Here is a 22,538-nt window from a genome sequence, read left to right as displayed (position 1 = left end):
CCTTCCTGGTGGCAGAAATGGCACCACGAGGGATGTGTCCCTTAATGTTGGATTGCAGAGAAAGCTGCCTTTTTTTCTCCTTTGGCTCTTGTAGTCCCAAAAGACAAGGACCTTGCAGTCCCAGCACTGTGTCCATAAACAGGTTCTAAGTCCTGAGCACATCAGGACCCCAGGCTGCTTGGAAGAAGAAAAATGGAAATAACAGAAGAAAAGTTGCTCTTGACTCATCCCACGGTGACTGGTACCAGTGAGCAGGGAGTCCTGGTCCCAGGGGCAGTTCAGAAGTGCTCAGGGGGCACCCCTGAACTCACAGGTGTTGGTTCCATGGCTCCTGGTTCTTTGCATCATTAAATAAAACACTGTAAGTAACCACCCAGGGGGTGAGGCAGGGCAGCCTCTCAAACTGGGCAGCTGCTGAGGGCAGAGAGCACTTGCACGTGGAGTCAGTCAGGGATGGACACACTGGGATAGTCAGCCAGCTGAGAATTCTGATTATTCTAAGTAGTTTGGGCAGTTATTTTCAGGAACGAGTCAAACAATTAAGGTAAAAACCTTGCACTATTTTTTCTCAATGAAGAACATACTGGTTTAGGTTTTTAGGCCCCTGGCTAGGAACCCTCTTTTCTCCTCTTCAGGGCTGGGTACAGCAGAGTCTCCACTGACCTCACCAGCAGGTGTCTGCACATCATCTTCCACTTTTGGCAGTTCTTAGGCTTAATTTCAGGCCCTACCTGTAAAAATTACTTTTCCCTCCCTGGGAGAATGCAATGAGGTTGGAAAAAATATCCAGAAAAACAAATTTCCTTTTTCCCTTAAAATTTCAGTTCAAAGTATTGGAGTGGAGAAGGCAGCAGAAAGGAAGTCCCACACTGAAACCACCAAACTCCTGCAGGATTTGAGGGAGTGGGATTAGCTGAGCAGTTCCTGTGGGTGTGTGTTTTCCCTGTGCTCCCCTAGGAGCTGACTGACTGACTCCCAGCATGTGCTGGTGGGGAGCGGAGGGGGAGATGTGACTGACTGTGCCTCCACAATGCTCCTCATTGTCTTTTCTTCTCTTACAGCTGTTTTTGTGAGTGTGGGTTTTGAGGGACTCTGTGTGTGGGTTTTGTGTGCGAGGAGACTACAAGGATTTAAAGGGCTGCATTTAGGGAAAAGCTAAACTCTGCCTCCATGTTTTCATGCTTTGGATTACACACCTAAGTGCTTACCCACTCACTTTGTGTTGGCTACAGTTTTGCACGGCCAAAAACTCACATGGGAGTGCTCAGACCTTCCACATGTCCAAATTGCAGGATTAGCCACCTAACAATTGGTCCAAACACACAGAATTGGCGATTTACAGACTCAGCCAAAATAACAGATCCCATTCCCTGATGGAGGAACTTGGCATTGCCTTGCTGAAGTCGTAGGAGCTTTGCAGATTTACACCAGCTGAGGATTTGGGCATAGGTGTTTCCTGAGTGAGAAAAATCCAAAGGGAAAGAACTGCTGTATTCAGTTTATTTTTACAGAGCAGAGTCTACAGAAAATGGCCACTTTGCCAGAGAAGCTGGGATCACCTCATGGCTGTTTGTGCACGAGCAATAACTCCTTCAGGGGATTCACAGAGTTGTGCTGTGACAAAGTTCTCCCATTCCTGCCAAGAAACAGGAACCACTGCAGTTTAATGTCTTTTTTTTTCTTTTCCTAAACAGCAGTACGGATGGCATTTTTGTACTTGGAAACTTCAGGCCCTTACTGTCACCCTGCTAATTACAACTGTATCCACAGTTGTGGTAAATGGCCACATCCCTCAGAATTGCACCTGCAGTTACGTGTAGCCTGGTGTCTTCCCTTCCCTCACCATTCCTGCCTTGCTCCCAGAACTTGCAGATACAGGATGGGTCGTTGGGGTGGAAATGGTTTAGCAGGACCCACCATCCCTGGAGTCTGAGATCACTTTGAATGTGCCCATAATGGGTCTGTTCCTCATTGCTTTGTTCCACTGGGTGTGTCCTGTGCCATTTTCCCTTAATGAGGAGCGAGTTTATTCACCCTCGCTGGGTGTTGGAAGATCAAACCACATGGGGTGACAAGATTACAAACACTTCGCTGGAGGGCTGGAAATACTCTGGAATGGGATGAGAGGTTTAACATGTTCACAGAGCCACAACTTGCCAGTGAGTGGAAGGTGGTACCGTTCCAGAGAACTGGGCAAGACTGAGATGTGTAAGTTACAGGAAATATTAAAATTCAACAAAATCTGCTCTGACACCCAAGCCTCAAATAACGCTTCTAGGGATGGATTAATTATCCAGGCAGAAATCCTCACCCACCCAAGCTTGCTGCCTGCACGTCTGCCAAGCCCAGCCCAGCACTGCAGATGCACAGCCACCCCTTAAACATTGCAATGATGATCACACAGCTCTCACAGCTACTACAGGGCATTGAATGGGATGTTGCAATGGGAACACCACTGCAAATCACTGGTTTGGCAGGAGATAATGAGGAACCGTGTGCCAGGAGCTCCTGAGAACGTGGACAGGAGAACTGACTGCGTGGGAAGATGAGCAGCCCTGAAGATCCCAGAGCAGAGGGAGCAGAAAGCAAGTCAGCTTCATGAGACAGCAAACAGAATGTCCTTGGAGAAAGGCTGCAAGGAGAGACACATATTTGCACTCTGTTGCTTGGAATGTTACAACCCCAGCTTCTCTCGAGAGTCCCTTTCTGAAAATTCTAGAAAGCACTTCCTATCCAATAAAGAATATAAGGAAAAAATCCCCAGTTTCCCTCTATGTGTGTATCTCACTTCCAACACACAAGCTTTTTATATGTAAGGTTAATCCATTCCCTTTTTTTGGAGTCGAGATGGGATTTTCTTCGAGGTCCAGGAAGGTACCACGTGCAGACCTTTCCTTCTCCTGCACCATGGGCAGCTCTCACCTTCTTAGGATGGTCTGTTCTGGCCATTTAACCTAAAAATTGATGGCTATTCAGAAGATATCAGTGAGAGCTCTCACTTTTTCCTGGTCCATTCCTGTGGCATATTAATGGCTCTTACTGAAGGTCCTGCTACTGGGTGTTGAGAAGTTGTTGAGTGTGAGTAAGACTGTGTGCACTGGAGATACACGTGGTGGAATAAAAATGTGCCTCTGTCTAATGCTTTCTCATCGTGCCATATAATACAAACTTGGATCCAGGGTCCCCAGGGCCTGTGGCCCAGGTTTTTTAGGTCTAGCCTTGATCTGATCTCAGATAAGGAGGCTGAGTTGCCCTCAATGGTCCCGCAGTGATTTGTGGCAGGAACAGGATTGGTTGTTTTCCTACAAGAGCACAAGAACTGTGACAGCCTGGAAAGGGGAACTCACAGCATCTGCACACAGAGATTTCAACATGAGACATGGCTAAAGCCTGGTGAGGAATGAAAGCCAAGGGGGCAGAAGGTCAGACTTGTGCAAAAGAGGTGACAGACGCTAGAGAAGGTGGAAGGGGGCTCTGAGTAATGAAAGGTTCAGAAGAGCTGAGATGACAGCAAGCAGAGATGACTGGGAGGACGTGGGAGACTTCAGGATGATTTTACCTCAAACTGCAGGATGAAAACATGAGAGGAAACAAAATAAGAGGAAACATTACCCAAGCTCTAGGGAAAAACAAACCAGAGATCCCTATAACAGATTTAACCCCTGTGTCTCTAACAGACTTACACACACCTCTGCACTTTGGGGAGGTTCAACCAGGAACCAGCTTTGCACCTTTGCTCATTGCCCCACTTCTTCTGGAGGATAGAAAGTGTGGAAAAAGAATGAACTGGTGGGAGGAATGTTCTATAAATCATCCAAGCAGAAGCAGAGGTCTGACATAATTTTTCACTTGTATCTTGCTGTTGATAAGAAGGTGATTTTCAAATCAACAGACCCTGAAGAAAGATACTCCAAAGGCCTTCTGAAAAAAATTGCATGCACAGAGGCAAAGTTGCAGAACTGGGCTCTAAGTGGAATTAAAAATGGATCAAGCAATAGTATATAATGTTGAGATAGCATTTAAGCAACAGTGACAGTATTTTAGGGACATTTGTTGGCAAAACTTATATGTGACTACAAAAAAGGAAGCATAGGCACAGTCAATCACCTTAGTGCCACTATTTAATGAAGGGGATTGGGAATTAGGAAGAGCTGGATGGCATAAAATCAGAGCAGGGGAGGATGGAATGAAGAGGTGATGCCTGTTACCCAGAGATAAAGAGGACACCAAAAAAGAGGAGATCATGAGGGTATCTAGGCAGCTGCAGAAAACCATCCTGCAGAGCAGTGTTTGTGTGAAGAGCAGGGAAAGTGTCTGTGTGTGTAGGAGTGCAGGGATGGGATGAATCATTCCCAGCAGCAGATCCCATGAGCAGCAGCAGCCCCAACGTGGCCCTTGGACCCCCAGCTCAGGACTGAGTGACTGGAGTTACTGATGGCTCCCAGGGATGAGCTCACACAGCAGGGTCAGTGGGAGCACTGACAAAATCAGTCTCTTTAATCATTTTCCTGAACTCAGGCACCCATTTCCCTGTGACTTATAAGCACTTAATATCTCTGAATGCACTGACAAATGGGTTGAAATTGGGTAACATGTCCAAGAGCTACCAGGGAGGAGTAGATAACATTCTATGATTTTTTTTAAAAAACTGTCGTTTTTTTAATTGCATTTCTCTGATAAATTATTATGAGTGAGTTGAAGCTGATGGAGCTTCCTCCCAGTTCCACAGCTCAGTGCCTCGTGGTCTTGGAGAGCTGGGTTACCCTCACCACGTCTGTGGGCCATGGGAAGCTGCAGCCTGCTGTAACTGGTGGGGGTACAACTGTTCCATCCTTAATACAAAGGCAGTTAGAAGACTCTGGAAGGTTTTTATTACTCAGTATAGTTAAAACATCGCAGATGCGTTAAAGTACTGATATAATTTTACTGGCATTAATTATGTTTTCAGGCATTTTGCTGCTTCCTACTTTTCAGCAAGGGCCAAGAGAAGCATCAAAGAACTGCCCCAGTGGTGATTGTCCCCGTCACATCCCCACCTGCAGCAGTCAGGAAGTCCTGCTGAAAAAAACTCCATTTTCCTTCGGGAGAAAAACTTGTATTTCCAGGCTTGAGCACTTTGTGTAAAATCGGAATGTCTAAGTGGAATTGCTGAACATTTTAAGCCAAGTTTTTCCATGGGTTTTTACATTCAGCTTCAACAAGCCAAAGAATCAAGGCCAATGCAATCTTATGTCCTGAGGGATGACCCAAGAAAAATGTTTCTAGAAGCTTCTAGAAAATACACTTAGCACTGTGACTGAACCCTGAAGAAATTAACCTCAGAAAAGACTGAAAATTAGAGCTCCCTATAGATTTGCCTGCTAATTATTCTATGAAATTGAATGGGGAATCTTAAATAGCCTTTAGACTTAAATATACATTTTCAGATCCATTATAATTACTTCTCATCTGCATGAAAGTAATACCCTAAATAGACAGTGCTGAACAATTGTAAAGGACAGTAAGGTCCCTGTCCAGAGATACTTAGAATTAGTGCAAATATCAGAGGGAAGAAGGGGGTAAAATAAGCAAAAAAAATGAGCATTACTATGGCAGGCAGATGGCCGAGCTGGGCAGAAAGGGATTTCTCTGCCTGCAAAATATTTGAGAATTTTAAAATGTTCCCAACCCACACTCAGATGAAGCCAAATCTTTTCAATGTGTTTTGCTGAAACTACTAAAAAAAAAAAAGGCAAATAACTAAACATTTTGGTTTTCAGCAACATCAAAAATTAATCCCCAAACTGAAAGAATAATTTGAAAACACTGGAAATAGCCAGAAGCTGGATGTTTTCTGCTTTGGGGTTTGTTTGTTTTTAAGCAACTGGAAAGCTTCTCTCAAAAGAATGGAAAAAGTAAAAATTACTTTTTTTTTGTTTGTTTTTACTTTGTCAAATATTTTGTGGGGAAATGCTTGTGATTTACTGCTCCCTGTGCTTTGGAGTCAGAGCAGTCCCAGAGCTCTGAGCTTCATGAGGGCCACAGTTCTCCACCCTTTTGCAGGGCAGTGAGAGGGGACACCTGGGACTTGGGGAGATGAACTTCTCCTGACTCACGTGGCCAGGGAAAGGTGGGCTCTGGCAGCACTGCCCCTTGGCAAGGAGAGGCCCTGCCCAGTGAGCCCAGTGGTGCTGGCACAGCTCCCAGGGAGGGCAGTTTGCTCAGCTGGGGCTCAGCACTTCCCTAGAGGGTTTCAGGACACAATTTCCAACACTCTGTTCATCCCCACGGGCTGCAGGAGCTGTTCTGCACTCCTGGGGACCCATTCCCTGGAGAAAGGCTGCAGAGAAATCTTTCAGCAGAAGAAAACAACTGAAAGAGCTCCTGGGAGCAGAATGTGAGTGCTGCTGCTGATACCTGTTCCCAAAAGATGATTGTCAGCTCTCTGTTGCCTTGGCAGATCTCCTCTGGCTGTGCCCAGGTCTCCATTGTTCATCAGCAAGTCTGGAAGCTCCAGCCCAACTCAGTGCAATGTCCTGTGCTTAAAACTCACTTGGTAGCTCCGTGCCAAGTTTCGAGCAGAGGAGTAGAATAATTACAATTTCAGTTTTTCATCTCATTGTGGTCAGCCATCTGCCCTGCCTGCATCAAGAAGAGCCTCTTTTTGTTTCTGCAGGTGCACTGAGGAAAGGCCATGTGCCTTTTCACACTCGTGTGGGGCAGAGCTGAGCTCTGTGTCTTTGCAGCAGACACGAGGGCAAGCAAGGACAGGTCTGTAACAAGCAGGGGCACAGAGAATTAGACACCCAAAAAAGCAGAGCTGGTGTATTTTTCTTCTACATCAGGTAGTGGACTTCATACACAACAAAGAGCTGCCCACAACACAACTCCTGCTGGCAAGGAATATTTCTCCCATCCCCATTCCTGCATCATTTTCACTCACATGAATTGCTGTTAAGCTTATGCCTAAAACCTATGAAAATGGCCAGAGGCACTCCATTGACAGCTATAGTAATTCTATAGGATTATTGAACCGTCCTCAGGAATTTTAAAGAGAAATGTAGTCACCAGGAGAGATGAATAGAGCAGCTCAATGTACAAAATAATATGTATTCAAGTCCACCGCTGAAAGCTCCCCCAGCCCATGAGGGACCACTTGTAACAGCCACAGTGAATCCAACTGCCTTCAGTATTTGGTGAGAAGGAAACAATCTGTACACTTATTAATTTTTAGAAAATGTTATGGCATTTGTACACAGCAATATTGGTTTTGCTGCTACAGATCTTGCACAGACTGACTCCTCTGTTTAACTTTCTATATTCTAAATAGGTCCCATTGACTTTCATGAGCCTGCTTGTAAGTAAAGATAACTTAGAGGATCAAAGCCCTATAAACTGTGTCATTAAATTTTAAGAAGTCAAAAGCTGCACGTTCCCTTCCCAGGCTGCACCAGCATCTCCCATGAGTGCTAATGAGACCAGTTCTCATGCCACTGTTCTCTGGACATCAGAAGGCACAGATTTGATTTTAGCCTTGATTGCACAGATGAAAATAAGCAATAACTCATGAAAATCAGTGTAGTTATACATGGTAGTCAAAATACAGCTGATGAAGTTCATGTTCATTTTGGGTACCTGTCTGAAGTTCAGTTCTCTGCTAAGTACAAATAATACAGCAGGTCTGTACAGTAGGGTAGTAGAGCTCATTAGAATTGATTCTTCATGTATTTGTCAATAATTCCAGGAGAAAAAAAAATTACTCTGCTGAGATTGACAGAGTGATTCAGCTCAGGAACGTGTGGGAAAGACGAGTCAGAGTTTAGCCAAAGGGACTGACTCCTCCATACCTTGTAGGAGAGTTATCCTGGAAATCAGGAAGGGTTTTACCGGTAACAAGGTTTTGTGGAGTAGGAAGTGAGAAAGGAGAAGTGGGGAGGACCTTATCCTCCAAGAACCTTTCCAAGCCAGTGCTGAGCTATGGGAGAGGAAGAGGATGAAAGCATCATCCCAACTTCATTTTTGTGCATTGTTTTTTTACAGCTACGTTCAAAACTAATTTTTAAGAAAATGGAAGTTGCTGAAGAACCCCCAAGGCAAAGATTGCTCCAACTGATGCTCTTTGGCTCTACCTAACGCACAGAATGGAGGAGAATTTCCAGCCACCCCAGGACCAGATGAGACACTTCCCACCACAAACAGCTCTGGCCCTATTTGCACAGCAAGGAGAGCCATGAGGGAGCCCTGCTGCACCCCAGCAGCTCTGCTGGAGGGTGCAGAGGAGGAGGGGGCCAGGCCCTCGGGGTGTGCTCAGGAACAGCTCAGAGCACGTGATGAACACCCCAGGTGGGACTTCTTCCTTCACTCCCAAGCTTTTTTGCAAGACACCCTCCAAGCTGACCAGCTGATGTGAGTCACCTCTGCAACTCTTGGCTGTCGTGTCCCTGCAAAGGCACAGCTTTCCCTGAATCCTCTGAGCATTTCTGCAAAAGGGAGTTTATCCGAATAAAGAAGCCAGAATTTGAAGTAAGACAAGGAGTCACCAGGTGAACTCCTGCCACCACACAGCAAATGCTGCTTTTCAGGACAAGGCAGAGAGCAGCATCTAGTGCAGGTTCCAGTCAGCACCAAAACCCCAGGGAATACCTTCTGCTGGGGCAAACATCCCTGGAAAGGTAGATGGTAAAACAAGCATATCCTGGACAGAGGGTACCAATAAATCATTCATGAAAAGGATGGGAAACATCATAGCCAGGGCAAAGAGAATGCTAATTTGCTTTGCAGCCTGATCAAATGGAATGACTGGCCTTGAGGGATGCAGCCATTTTGGGGGTTGATTGCTGGAGTTAATACAGAGCATTAACTTTGCAGCTTTGCTCCAGGCAGAACTTGTCCCAAGTGATCTAAAACTTTCAATGCACTTATTCTATCAGAAGATTTGTGTGTGTGTGTGTGACCGCCTAATTAATGAGCTTCTTTTCAATATTAATATGCAGAAAAGTTTACTGCCTTAAAGGTGTGTCAATATATACATTTTTCTGGTTAAAGAAGCTTGCCTTTGGCTATTCTAAAATATAAAAACTATTAATTAAAGCATACAGTGCTTTAGAAAAAAAAAAAACAGGATCGAATTGCTGAAGTCTTTGGGGAGAATTGTTACAGAATCTATGCCAAATGTCTCAATTAATTGATGTGCTAAAATGAACAACCTGAAGTATTTTAGTAAGGATTTTTCACAAGGCTTCACCTACCCCCTCCCACCCATCAAAAAATACTGATTTCAGCCCGAGTGGAATCAAGAAAAAACAAATGCACACACTCCTCCCAAACCTGTTGAGTTGCTCCCTTCCCTGTGTAAGGACCTGCAGGGACCTGGGAGGTGTGGAGCCCTTGTGTTGTGAGGCATCACCCCAAGAGCAGCCTGTGCTGCTGGGTTTGCTGTGCCCACCACAGCCCCTGGCACAGGTCACAGATCACAGAATGTGCCGAGTTGGAAGGGGCCCACAAGGATCATCAACTCTGAACCCTCACAGGACCAGCCCCAAGAGTCACAGCATGGGCCTGAGAGCATCATCCAAATGCTTCCTGAGCTCTGGCAGTCTTTGTGCTGTGACCACTGCCCGGGCCAAATGCCACCAGGCTGGGACTTTTCCCACATTCTCCTGGTGCCTTCCAAGACTGGCATGGCTCCTCTAAACAGGAACAAGGGCCAGCAGCTGATCTGAAGGTCAGCCCTCATTGCAGGGAGCAGCCTGTCCTCAGCAGCACTTCCCACCCTGCACCTTTTATCTGGGAGACGCCAACGAGAATGGAGGAGAAATAACATCACTTTCATTTTTGCATATGGGAAACTGAGGTATGAATGCGAGACAGATCTCCAAAGCAACTTCTTCATTACTTTTTCTTCCCTAAAGAGCTTCAAAACCAATTTTCTCCAAGTGATTTTTGTGAGAGGTTATACAGGGAGCCTCTGGAAAAGCCAAAGGCCAAGTGCTGTGTACAAAGCCAGTACTTTAACTCTGTAACTATTCTTTCTTCCCAGTGGGTGCCTGTATAAAATATTTACCAAATTATCCTTCCCTTCTTAAATTTCCCATAGCATATCATATTATCCTTTCCTACCTGGAAAATCCTGCCATAAACCTCCACCAGTGACTGCTTAATATGCTGAGCAGAGCCTGGCAGGGAGCAAAGCCCTTCAGAGAGCCCTCCCAGCCTGTCTGGACCCCAAATTACTGCCTGCAGGTACTGCTGCAAACATTCCAGGGAAGTGGAAGGAAATAAAGTCTCTTATCTGAATCAGTCAGATGAGCAGGTGGGCAAACAGCTGATGTCCAGGGAGCAAGGCTGGAGTGAAGGACAAGCAGTTCTGGAAGGTTCTGAACAGCCCATGACAGTGGGATGGGTGGGAAAACTGGGTGGGTTTCTTGAGCAAAGCTCTGGCCAGCAAACTTATTCTGCAAAGCTAGTGCTAGGTGGTTTGGGTTTGGGCTTTTTTTGGAGGAGATAACCCCTGTGTTTCATGTGAGGGGTTTTCATGAGCACGAGGTGGCTGATTACTGTGAGGTGCAGAAGTAGCTGCAGGTACAGAGAGTCTTCGGGCTTCTTTTGTTTCCTGTTTGCTGGGGCTGAGAGAAGGATGGGAGAGAAAGTCAGGAAAATGAAGAACAGTGAAATATTCCTTTTCTTTCTTCCTCAGCTCCCTGTAGTTGCAAGGCAGGTCTCTGCAATATAGGAGATAAGTAGCTGCTCAATTTAGGAGCAGTAGAGTTAAAAAAAGCACATGCTTTATAGATGTTATTTGATGTCTAATAAATACACTGAATAAGGGATTTTTGCATGATGCTTTGATCTGGGTGAAGCACATTCTGGCTGAGCTGCTGCCACCCCTCTAATGAGTGGTGTTGGAGGCCCTACATAAACTGCAGGCAGTAAAAGTGGGGAGGAAGAATGTGAACCCCAGCATCCCCGTTCCAAAGTAGGTCAAGCTCCTCCAAAGGCACCTTCCCATCATCCCTTGTGTGGTGCAGGCAGCGTGCAGGGTGAGGGCAGGAGTGCTGAGGGCAGGGGAGGTGGGAGGAGGTTCAGGGGCTCCATTTGTGCTGCAGAGCAGCTCCATATGGCTGAGCCCATGGTCACAGCTCAGCACTGAGAGCTCTGGCAGACCACACTGAGAGCTGCAAAGGACTGAGAAGTTGCTACAGCAGATGCCTCATGTCTGGTACAAACCTCTCCTGGACTCACTTGCAAAATCCTGAACTGCCTGCAGAAAAAATAAATGAAGATTTTTTTTTTTTCTAGAATTGGTGCATAACTGAGAAGTTTGTAGAGAATAGACTCGGACCTTGCAAGGTTTTGGAAGCTGTGCTCTAGCTGTATTCAGCTGCAACTGCAGTCAGGTGCCTTCTAGCCCTGTTTGACAGTGTGACTGTTCACACATGTGCCCCTGGAGGAGCAGATATTGGGCTCTCCAGTGAGCTCTGACTCATTTGGAGGGCATTTGGAGGGCAAAAAGCTGTTTTATCTGCACAGCCCAGAAAAGACCCTCCACGTATGGGCTTTTTATGACCAGGAACATCCCTGGGTCCAGTGGAGTCCTGATTCACAGCTGCCATCTAAGGTGCTGCAATCACATTACTAATAAACCAGCTAAAACAGGAGAGGAGCCTTTCCCTGCTGCCAGCTCCTGTAATAACGTGTCCTAGGAGTGCTTTCTTGCTCTTTCAAGTCATGCACACACAAGTTACTTTACAAAGTGGTCTCTTGTCTGAGCCTCACAAACTTGTTTTACTTATAACGAGTCTTAGATTCGAGCAGGGACTGCCAGAGGGGAGCAGCATTACAGGGATTGCACCACAGAAACCACCCAACTGCAGTGCACTGCTCTTTTTGCCACGGGCTGACTTGCTTGTGCAGGTCTGCACTGTTATCAAATGTTTGTTACGACACGGGAGAACACACTGAGCCGAGCAGGGCCTGTCCTGTGATCTGGATTATCCACTCTCTGCTCCTCCGCGGGAGCTTTGTGGAAAGAGCCTTCTGTATGGACCAAACAAATCCTTGTCCTGAAAAGCCTGACTGTGGGAGAAGAGAGTGGCAGCAGCTGTCCTTAAAGAGGGTCTCCCACTCACTGGGAGCAGCGTGAAAGGTGTTTGTGGACCTTCATCTCAGATCTGATGAACCCAAATGCTGACCTGCAGCCTGGCACCATCTCTCCAACTCCTTTCTTAACCTGTCAGCTGAGTAAGGGACAGTATTTTGCTTCTGCTTGTTTTCATTTTGTAATTTGAAACTTTAGGATAGAATTGGCACACCTGAAACTTTGACAACCTGCCTGCAAGGGATGGTCTGGGATTCAAAGAAGCTGCTTTCAATCCTGTCTTCTGGGTGTGGGTTTTCCCCAAATCTCACTTCCTATTGTATGTTTGGATGGCCTCTGACTCCAATTAGCCCAACATAATAAAAACAGAGGGCTGTGTTTCAGAGGATGTGTTGCAGTGGCAGAGGTATCATAGCTCAATGCTGGCCAAAGGATTCCTATTTTTCCTGCCTCCACACCTCCCTGTCCTTCCAGAAATTAGAATCTTACCTCCTAAAACATGAGCTTTTTTGGCAAGCAGCTTAAGGGTTCTTCTACTCTCAGGGTTTGCTATTTTCAGGTTTTTGCCACATCCATGCAGGCTGGAAACCTTCTTCTTTTAATTAATGCTGGGACTCTGGTATATACATACGACTCCAAGGTCTAAGGTTTTAAGAAAAATACCAGGTATCCTGAGCCTCCTCATAAAATCACGACAGTTAGCAAGCTGAATACACAAAGAACAGTCTTGTACCTTTTTTTTTTTTCTAAAGTTACCCCTATTTTAGAGTAAGGAATTCTAGAAAGAAAAAGAGCTAAGTGCCCACAAAAGATCCTTGTGTCATGCAGCAAAGTTCCTGCAATAAAAGTCTCAGCTCTGTTCCCCTGAAAAGAGGCAGGATCTGAAGATGCAGTCTGTGAGACAATACACCAGCTTGTAAAGGTATTGGAAACAGTTGCTGGAGAAGTCAGAAACTGAAGGTTTCAAACGTGAAGGATCAAAATACAGCAACACTAAACTATTTTCTATATCATTCTAGACAAATAAAGGAACTCTTAAAAAAGGAGAGTAAAATCAAACAGGGAATCCAGGCTATGACTGGTTGTCCTCTGGTAATTTTGAAACCTGGTTAAACTTGGAAAGAGAGGCCCTAAAACTTCTCCTGGGCAGGCCTGGTGTTTATAACTCGAAATGACAATCAGAGTTTCACTTTTCATTACAGGCAGATCATTCATGTCTCTTCAGCACTGGTGTGTCACAGAATTTAAACCTCCATTTAAAAATAGTGTAATTTTGTGAGCAGTGAAATGACTGTGGCAGCAAAGCCTGCAAGTGCTGGTGAGGAGTGAGGACCCTCCTCACACAGGGACCTGCCACTGTCCATCCCCATCAGCGCAATATTCGAGGTGGCTGCATGGATTGGAAGTGGAGATATTTTGCAGGAATCCCTCCATTAACCAGGGATGCTTGAAGACCTGTTAAATTGTCTTGGTTTTTCGGGTTTTTTTTTCCATTGACAATAACAACTTTTTCAACATCACAGACCACTGTGGCCAATTTAACCCTGGTCATCCTGCTCCTCTGATTGCTGGAACTGATCTAGAGATGAGGCACCACGGGGCCAAACCTCTTCACAAGGTTCTTCTTCATGGAAAAGAGAGAGCTGTTAACCCAAATTACTTGGCAGCTCTAAGAAATTCTAGCAGGTAGTTTTTGCAGTGCTGTCAGTCACTCTCAGCCCCCGTGGCTGCACTGGTTGTTCTGAATAACTGCAGTAGCTCTGATCATGAATTACTGTGATTTGTCAGCTGTAATATAAACCCAGGGAGGGTTTTGATGCTTTTGCCAGCAACGTGTGAAAGAAAATATTTGAGTGAAGTTGTCTGAGCCAGATTGGGTAAAGAAAAGGGGGTTTAAAAAGCCAACATGACCTGTCCAGATTCATTTCAGGTAGTGGTGAAATCAGCCCACTGGCTAGATTTAAAACCAGTGGATATATTTAATCTGCTTGAATAACTCCTGATGGGTGTTGGACTTCATTCCCCTGAAAATTATAATACAATCCTACATACCATCTAAATAATGCAGTAACTGTAATACCTCTTTTCTTGGAAGGATTATATATAACACTGGGGGAAATAAGCATGTCTGAAAACAAAAACATCCTTCTGACGAGAGTGGCTACAATTTGGACAGTGGGAGGCTTTTTCTCCCCTGGAGAACAGCAATTCCAGTTGGAGCAGGAGACAGGAGTACACACTGGCCCCTAAGTTTGAGTCCCAGATCTCTGTGCTGAACTGTGCAGACAATGAATGTCAAACAGCTCTCCAGAACCCTTCCTAGGCTACTGCTGGAAAAGCTGAACAACGTTTTCTGGGTCCAAGTAGAAGTTCTTGAAGTTTGTTGAGCTTTTCTAGAGAAAAAAATCAGGGAGCTGCAAAGGCAGTGGTAGTGATGTTCATTACTATTGGATGGATAACTACATATATAGCTATATATATATATAGTTAAATAGGTAATTACATAGTGAATTACATATACAATTACACCTATTTTTTCAATAACCCAGGTGTGAGGAAAATTCCTGTTGCAAGTTGTCATCTTGCAGTGACACCTTAGAGAAGGGTGACCCCTTTTCTGTGCCTCAGGAGCCTGTTGCAGAATTGGGTCCAGTTTTCCACCCTTTAATAAACCTGTGTCCTCTGGTAAGAGTTTGAAAGGACAGTGCCTCAGTGTGCATTCAACTGAGCTTTCCTTCCTCCTCTGCATATGCTGTGACAGGCAAGGAGCTGAAGGTTAATTGTTACTCTAGGATATTATGTTCCTTCTCTCTCTTGTTAATTCTGAGGACAGGGTGGGGAAAGGATATCCCTCATACTTGAACCTTGCTGGAAATGTCTCAGTGGTTGCTTAAAACAAATGTTTGTCTTAAAAGAAAAAAGAAAAAAAAACTCCAAAAGTATTTCTCCTTTAAAGAAAAGTTGCATAAATAAGCCAAGATTTTTACCTGGTGCTTTTGATGTTCTTGTAGCTGAGAGAACAGGTCTGAGTCAGGAACATCTATTGCTTTTTGTTTGCTGGGGGTTTTTTAACATTAGCAGAAGCTTTATTCCTTTACCCCCATCAATGTCAGAGATTGTCTGTGGCTTAAACCCCTGTCAAACAAGGTCAGAATTCAGCCAAATAATTCCAAGGATGCCAGAAAAACGCATGAACAAAAGAGGTGCTGCATCTTCCAATTCTTTTGATTCTCCTGAGCAGAGGGGAAGCCCAAACTGTTCATTCCAGCTGCAAACTTCTCAGCATGGAAGGCAAGAGCAGGAAAGATGGGAGTGGGAAGAAGAGAGGGCAGGGCAGAGGAGCTGGCAGGAGCTCCAGGTTGGCCTGGGACCTCCAGCCCACTGCTGGTTGACCTCATCCAGCAGCACCAAGGGGCCTGGAGGATGCAGGAATTTGGACATGTACTTGATGATCCCCCAAAGTACTTCCTGCATGGGCTGTCAGGAGATGATCCATCTCCATCCCAGCTCCAATGGATCAGGGAGGAGAGTGCAGCTGAAGTGCTGGTGCCACACAGCACCTGGAGGAGGCAGAGCCAGCAGGGTCACACCAAGGCTCTGAGGAACCCCCTGCCAGCACCTGGGGAGCTCATTTCCAGCTCCAGCCTTTTCATTCCAGCTCCTCTTTCACCCAGATGAGCCATGGGAGAGTGAATAGGTGAGAGTTTGTCCCCAGTTACACCTTTCTTTAGTGGTGTAGGAAGCTGGGGAGCTGCTCCACACCTTCCTGAGGTGGAGGGAATATTCAGCCTTGAAGATTTGTGCCAGTGACCTTCTGGCTGTGAGGTGGCAGAGCAGCCCATGCTGTGCTGCACCTGATATGCATATTCATGGCTCGTTTACTCGTGGAAGAAATGACTGGATTAGAGATGGTTTGAAGGACATTCACTGTGCAGTTGAAACACACTCAAGTTGCTCACAAATTAGAACTCCATCATTTTTCATAATAAATTGGGAACTACTGTAAATCCTTGTGTATCAGTGGTGTTATTGGAAATACTGTGTATTTTATTGGATTGGGAACATTTCACAGCTATCAAGCTGTCAATTATTTTAGCACAACACAAGGTTTCTCATGATGATAGATGGTGATTCTAAATAATTTTTATAAAGTATTTCTACTTACCATGGTGTCAGAAAGCCTGCCTGGCTGTGAAATATTGTGATTTTTGAAGCACTCACCTGATAACATTCCTTAATTGTGTAACATTAATCTGTGTGTCAATCATATGCTTGCAGGCTAATATATGGAATTTTTTTCCTGAGGTTTTCGTAGAGGGGGGGAAATTAAGATCACAGAAAACTATTGGCAGCATATGAAGGAAGAAGCAATGCCAGACTTGTAACCAACCATGAAAATGCATGTTATGAAGAATAAAGAAAAGATGAACCTCCTTCACTAATGAACTCTACTTTTATTCAGAATGAAGATGTCTTCCAGCAACATGTTTTCTCTTTCTCTCTCTTTCTCCCCACTTCTAACACACGGAGTGAAAAGAAAAAAGCCCAGTTTTACATGTCTTGAGCAGATTCAAACATCTGTGAATAAATAAGGTGCTAGACATTAGATACCTGCTCTTTAAGGTTCAAAGCCCTTTTCAGATGTTAGTAAAAGATACTATTTCACCTGACAGAAATGAAAATTAAGTCACATGAGGCTGTTTTTAACAAAAATCATGCAGTGAGTTAGAAGATCAGGTATCCTATACAGGATATGAGGGGGTACAGTGACATCCCAAAATATCTGGGAGGTCAAGTACACAAAAAGCTGTTGCCTCTAAGCTCAAAGTGTTGAGCACTTTTGCTTTCAGCCAGAAGGGCTGTGCGGGACAGGGGGAGCTCCAGGGACAGAGCACAGAGCAGGTCACCAGCTTGGGTGACACTGTCCCTCCTCCCTGGGCAAGAAGAGCCACCCCAGAGGGACTCTGGGAGCCTGTGACTGTCCCCTGCCAGGGTTATGAACCATCCTGCCCCTGGATCTCAGCATGGAATCCCTCACCACAGGGAATAAATCCCAGCTCTAGTGTGTGTCACTCTCAGCTCCCTCCTGCTGCTCCTCCTGCTCTTGGCTTTGTCACATCAAGGCTTTGGGGCCACAGTCCCACTGACCTGCTTCTGGTCACAAACCAGCAAAGGTGCAGCCCAGTCCCACAAAGCCCAGCTGTTTGCAGCAGGATCTGCCATGGCCTTTGGGTAGGAGGGTTCCCAGTTCCCGCTGCCAGCTCTGCCCCTGACCTGCAGCACTTTGTGCCCAGCCCTGACCAGCCTGAATAGCTGTGGTAGGACTGGACTCTAGGTGGTCTGGCACTTATCCCCACTTATCCACCACACAGCCTTTTCCAGCCATTAAACTGATTTTATATGTGCAAGCCTGTTTCAGCAATTAAAGGAAAAATCCTTTATAGCTCTTCTGGTTTGAATTGGGTTGGTTTCAAACCCAGGTACTAAAATGGATAAAATTATCTTGAAAAGCAAAGGAATTACACTGTACTCTGAGCTCCTCTGCATCATGTTATGAAAGACACAAAGATAATATTTGTATAAATTAAAGCTATTGGAGACGTATGGTATTTCAGTTTCTGCTTCATTAAGTTGTCCTCCAGCCTTGAACATCCCTAGATCTATTCTGCAGCACTTTTCTATTTTAAATTTAATCTACCCTGCTGCCGAATGAAAGCTTAAAAGGATATTGCCTCTTTAAATTAAATGTGGAAAAAAATAACAATGGTGGAATTCTTGCTGAAGTGAATGCAATCTATTGTATAAGTTCTAGAATTCATAATATTTTCATCTGTCCTTTAGCCTCCCCACTAGTTCAGCAGTATATTTCTTCATTGTTTCAGTAGCACCACAATTACATTTTTTTTCATTGATTGTAAGAGCAGAAGAAACCACTGCTACCACTTAATCTGATTTCACCTGTATAATAGACCATAGAACATGTCTGGATTAATTCCTAATTTGATTAAAACAACTCTTGGAAAAATATCCCATCTTTTCCCTACAATTTCCAAGCAATGGATTAGAACTTTGAGTTGTTCAAATCACTCATTATTTCAGCTTTATCATGACAAAAAAGTTCAATCTGTTTTGAGGCTGGAATTTCATCTTCCTCTAATTTGTAGCTGTTGGATCCTCCATGTGGCTTGATGAACAACCAAATCACCCCTGAAGCTTCTCACTGATGGTGAAAATACCACAGCACTGATGTTTTCCCTGGAATCCTCAGGACTTTTCCATGAGCCCTCTCACCATCTGAACCACCACACCACCCATACTGGCATAAGAGATAAAGTCATGACTTAAATCCTGCTCTGGTGGGGATTATCCACCCTGTCCAGCCCTGTGTTGGCATCTGCCTCCCTGGCACGTGCAGGATTTTCTCCCAGGGGTGGGTACCCAAAGCTCTCCTTTCCATCAGAGGCCCCAGCTCTGCTGCCTGGGGGGCAGAGGGCAAGGCCTGGGTTTGCTGCAGCACCCAAAGGTGCAAACACCCATCCCCAGAGGTGCCCTGGCACCGTTATTTCCTGCTGTGCTCTGTCAGAGCTGTTCTGCTTTGCACAGAATAACCTGAGCCAGAGGGGAGGAAAGAGGCTGCAAACACACACGTATAGGTGAACATATAGGACATTATGCACTCAGAACACAAATCCTGCTGCCACACCTGGTGGATCTGATGGGAATGCTTTGAGAACACCTCAGCAAATTGAGCCTTAAGCCAGGAGAGGCAGAATAATATCTGATTTTCATGTATGAGAATTAGACATAAGCTTGAGAGAGGCAGCAAGCTGCTCCTGGCTATCCCAGGAGCACAGCTCCAGGGGCCTGGAGAACTTCACTGCTGATGCTGATGGTGGCTCCAGCCTGTAAGGCTGAGGGACAGCCTGCTGGGGGTTTTATGAATCTAAACACAAGACTTAATTTTCCTATTTTCCATAATAGGTGTTCAACTTCTTGTGTTTCTGGGTCGTCAGGTCCTTGAAGGACAGCAGGTGGGGTACCTTGCCAAGTGTCCTCAAGTTATTGTCCTGCTGGTAGAAAAGAGTTACTTTGGAGATGGGTAAGTTCCTAGAAATAGAATTAGCAGAACGTGAGTGGAAGAGACATCCAGAGAGGTGGTGGGATCTTCACTGCTGGAGATTTACTGAGGCAAAGCCACGGCTGACCTGATCTGGGGTTGGCAACAGCCCTGCTTTGAGTGGGAGGCTGGATGAGAGACCTCCTGTCAACACTTCTATCATGTGGCATGGAGGGACAAACTCAGGGAGGGTTTTCCATAGTCATCTTGGAGTCATCAGCAGGTTCCCTAATGGAAAACAGCCCCTCCTGCACTCTGGCTACGAGAGAGGGCTCTGCTCTCACCCAGGGAGAGTGCCCTGGGAAAAGGCAAGTGCAGGCCAGGGAGTGGGAATTAAACTGTCACTGAGAACAGCAATTAAAGAAGCCATTTGAGATTTTAAGGAAAAGGCAGGAATCTCTTGGGTATATTAGTTAATTAAAACAGAAGCATCATCTTCAGGCCTTTTTCATTCACTGAAAGCTTCTGTTTCTAGCTAAAGGCATATGGAACTGGTGACAGTAGCTCGAGACAACTGTGGTTGCTTTTGGAATGAAGTTGTTAGTTCAGAGGAGGAACAAACACACCCCTTCCCTGGAGTCCCAAGTTCTTGGCTGGAGGAGCTTCCAGCCCTGCTGTACTGCATGTTCAGGGTGGAGCAAAGTGATTCAAGCAAAGGCAGATGCTGGTTACAGCTTAATTGCCACTGCAGTGCCTCTCTTCCCTGAGTGCAGAGCCACCTCACCCCTCTTGGAGGATTGGGTCAACCTTTGGTCCCAGCAAAGTCCAATGTCCAAATTCCCACAGACTCTGCTCTCCCAGGAATGTTGCTGTGCCTTATGCACAACAGGGGCTCCACTCCCTTTCTTCTGCATCCCCTTGGGATCACAGTGGTGGGTTCACTCACCACATCCACCTGCTGGTCAGCTCAGGCCCATCTGTGAGTGGGGCTGTTCTCTCACAGACAACATTTGTGCAAAGGGGTACATGATGGGAGGACCTGAGTAGACTTTGGATACACTGCTGCTAGACCTGCTGGGTAACAAAGCAAAACACCAGGAAAAGGTTGACATTCAAACATTTGGTTGGAGTTTTTTTTAATTGGGGGAGGATTTTTTTCTTCTACTTAATAAAAAAGGTCTTCTCCTTGCCATAACCAAGGAAGGAGGCTGCAGCACTTGGCAAACACACTTCTGTTAAGTGCATTGGCTGGAAATGTTTATACTTTGCTCTTGACAGCTATCTTGAGTATCCTGAGCATTGCACTGTGCTCTAGCTTGCATAATTCTGACATGGGAGCAAAGTCCTTATGGAGGAGGTGAGTGTCTTTCCTTGGGACTTTTTTTTTTTAATATCTGTTACTTGTAATCAAAGGCAATAACTTGTTTTGAAGGATATTTTCCTGCTCTCCAGGGATTTTCCCTCTCCTCTGGTTGATTTTAAGAGTAGGAGGATAACATCTTTGCAGGGAGTGAAGAGGAGGGGGGGAACCCCATAAGAGCAGAGAAATCACCACTACCTTCCATGCAGGCTGGCAGATGTTTAACCAGGGGTTCTCTGCCTTCCTCCAAAACTCCCCTTCTGCAGCATGTTGCCAGGAACCCCTGTGCTTCTTCCCCTTTCACATTTAATTACTGCAAATTGCTGAAAACTTTATCTAAACTCCTATCAGACAGACAAATCACCATTTGATTAGGGCACATAAAGGGTCCTGTGCAATTCCAAAAGTTGATCTCTGCTTGCTTTGGGATTCTGGAGGTTTTTTCACCTCACAGTCAGGATTCAACCTGGCATTTCCCAAGCTGAGTAACAGGAATCTGGGCTAATTCAGGAAGGGCCTTGCTCTCTGATTTTGTATATGACTAGAAGGTAAGAAAGGATGTAGATAGAAATTAGCATAAGAGACTGATTAAATGAATATGAATGGTCCTCTGGCAGCCAAGCAGATGGTGGCTGCTCACCAGCCCCTGTGGAATGATGCTGGTGGTGGGGTTATCCCTGTAGGGGGGTGGCCCCCTTACAGCTTGACTTCTCTTCTGCAAGCCTGCATGGAAAGGCAGTGAAATCCCGAGGATTTGCTCTTTGCCCCCAGCCCCTGTCCTTGCAGGCTGGAGGTGGGGATGACACACGGCGTGGGGAGGGAGCCGCGGGGCAGGACCCCGTCACCCTGGTGCCATGCTAATCCCAGGGCTAAATGAGAGGGTGTCAGTGCTGGCACGGCTCCAGCACACCGAGGTTGCATCCACAGAGGTGTGGCTGCACAGCACTCCAGTTCCCAGAGCAGGACCTGCAGCCCTGTGCCCGTTTCCTACCCGGAGCAGGAGACAGGCGGGTGCCTCCCAGGGCAGAGATCCACCCCCCCGGAGTGGGAACACCCACGGCAGGAAGAGCAAACTGAAAGGGGTATCTGTGCCCCCCCATCCACAGGAGAGAGTCAAATGAGAAGATGAGAGTTCACAGGGGGCTGAGCCCCAGAGTTTGATTCTGGTTCTCTTTTGGGAGAGAGTTTCGTCAAAGGCCATGAGACTCACTCTGGGCATCATTTGCAGTCTCCTCCCAGGACCATCTCAGGTTGGAGAACAGGCTGCATCAGGAACCTGGGGGGAATAATTCACCCTTGTGAGAATGGAGTCTCCGACTGACAGAGCCTGGACAAAGCAGAAAGACTAAATCACGCAGATGACTTCTAGCAAGAATAGTCTCCCCCAGGTCAAGAATGCAGGCAAACCTGACCCGAGGGCTTGCTGCCCTCAGGGCTTGCTTTTATTATTATTTTTGTCCCTCTGACAAACGCCTGGCTGCTGATTCCACTGCTTTCATTGCCTGTGCAAAGAGCAACAGCCACAGAGGCCTCAAAGAGTTAATTCAGGCTGGAGATGAGGAGCAGAGCAGCACCCTAGAGCCAGGCTTTCCCCCCTGCTTGTGAGAATCCCTGTTCCCATCCAGATCTGCACACTTGCAGCTCTCACAGTTTACAGGTTGTTTGTCTTTCAGGGGATCGGGGAGTCTGTGTAAACCTCCATGCAACTGCCTTTAATTACCTGCCAAACCTGCACCAGGGCATAAGCCCACATCTTGTATGTGACATTACCAGTAGAGCAAGTACTGGAATGCAGGGGCTAGAATAATTTGACAGCTAACATAAAGCACCATGATTTATATTTTGGTTATATTGAGATTTTTTCCCCCCTCTTTGAGCACTCATATAAATATTTACTTGGATTCTAGGACCTTGCTTAACCCTCACAGTGCCACGTTTCATCTTCTTCCTTTTTTCTTTTTTTTCTGATTTTTTGTTTTTCAGCAGCTACTCCAAAAATGCCTTTCATTTTAAAACATAGAAGATTTAAACCAAAAATAACTTCA

At 45.7% G+C, this 22,538-nt stretch overlaps 1 long non-coding RNA gene across 2 annotated transcripts; it reads left to right on the top strand.

Moving 5' to 3' along the window:
* The first annotated feature begins 365 nt into the window (after nucleotides 1–365).
* LOC113972639 lies at nucleotides 366–18,009 on the top strand. Of its 2 annotated transcripts, none has more exons than XR_003535956.1 (4): nucleotides 366–544; nucleotides 1,695–1,809; nucleotides 7,903–7,907; nucleotides 17,998–18,009. It is a non-coding gene; the product is annotated as an uncharacterized LOC113972639 (long non-coding RNA). The 2 variants fall into 2 exon arrangements; XR_003535955.1 differs by lacking the exons at nucleotides 7,903–7,907; nucleotides 17,998–18,009 and adding exons at nucleotides 2,186–2,208; nucleotides 2,478–2,712 and having other exon boundaries at nucleotides 1,695–1,814.
* The last annotated feature ends 4,529 nt before the right edge of the window (nucleotides 18,010–22,538 follow it).

Source organism: Neopelma chrysocephalum, unplaced genomic scaffold, assembly GCF_003984885.1.
Source record: "Neopelma chrysocephalum unplaced genomic scaffold, ASM398488v2 Primary Assembly neopelma1_94, whole genome shotgun sequence".
NCBI classification, from domain to species: Eukaryota; Metazoa; Chordata; class Aves; order Passeriformes; family Pipridae; genus Neopelma; species Neopelma chrysocephalum.
This window is presented reverse-complemented; position numbering and strand designations above follow the sequence as displayed.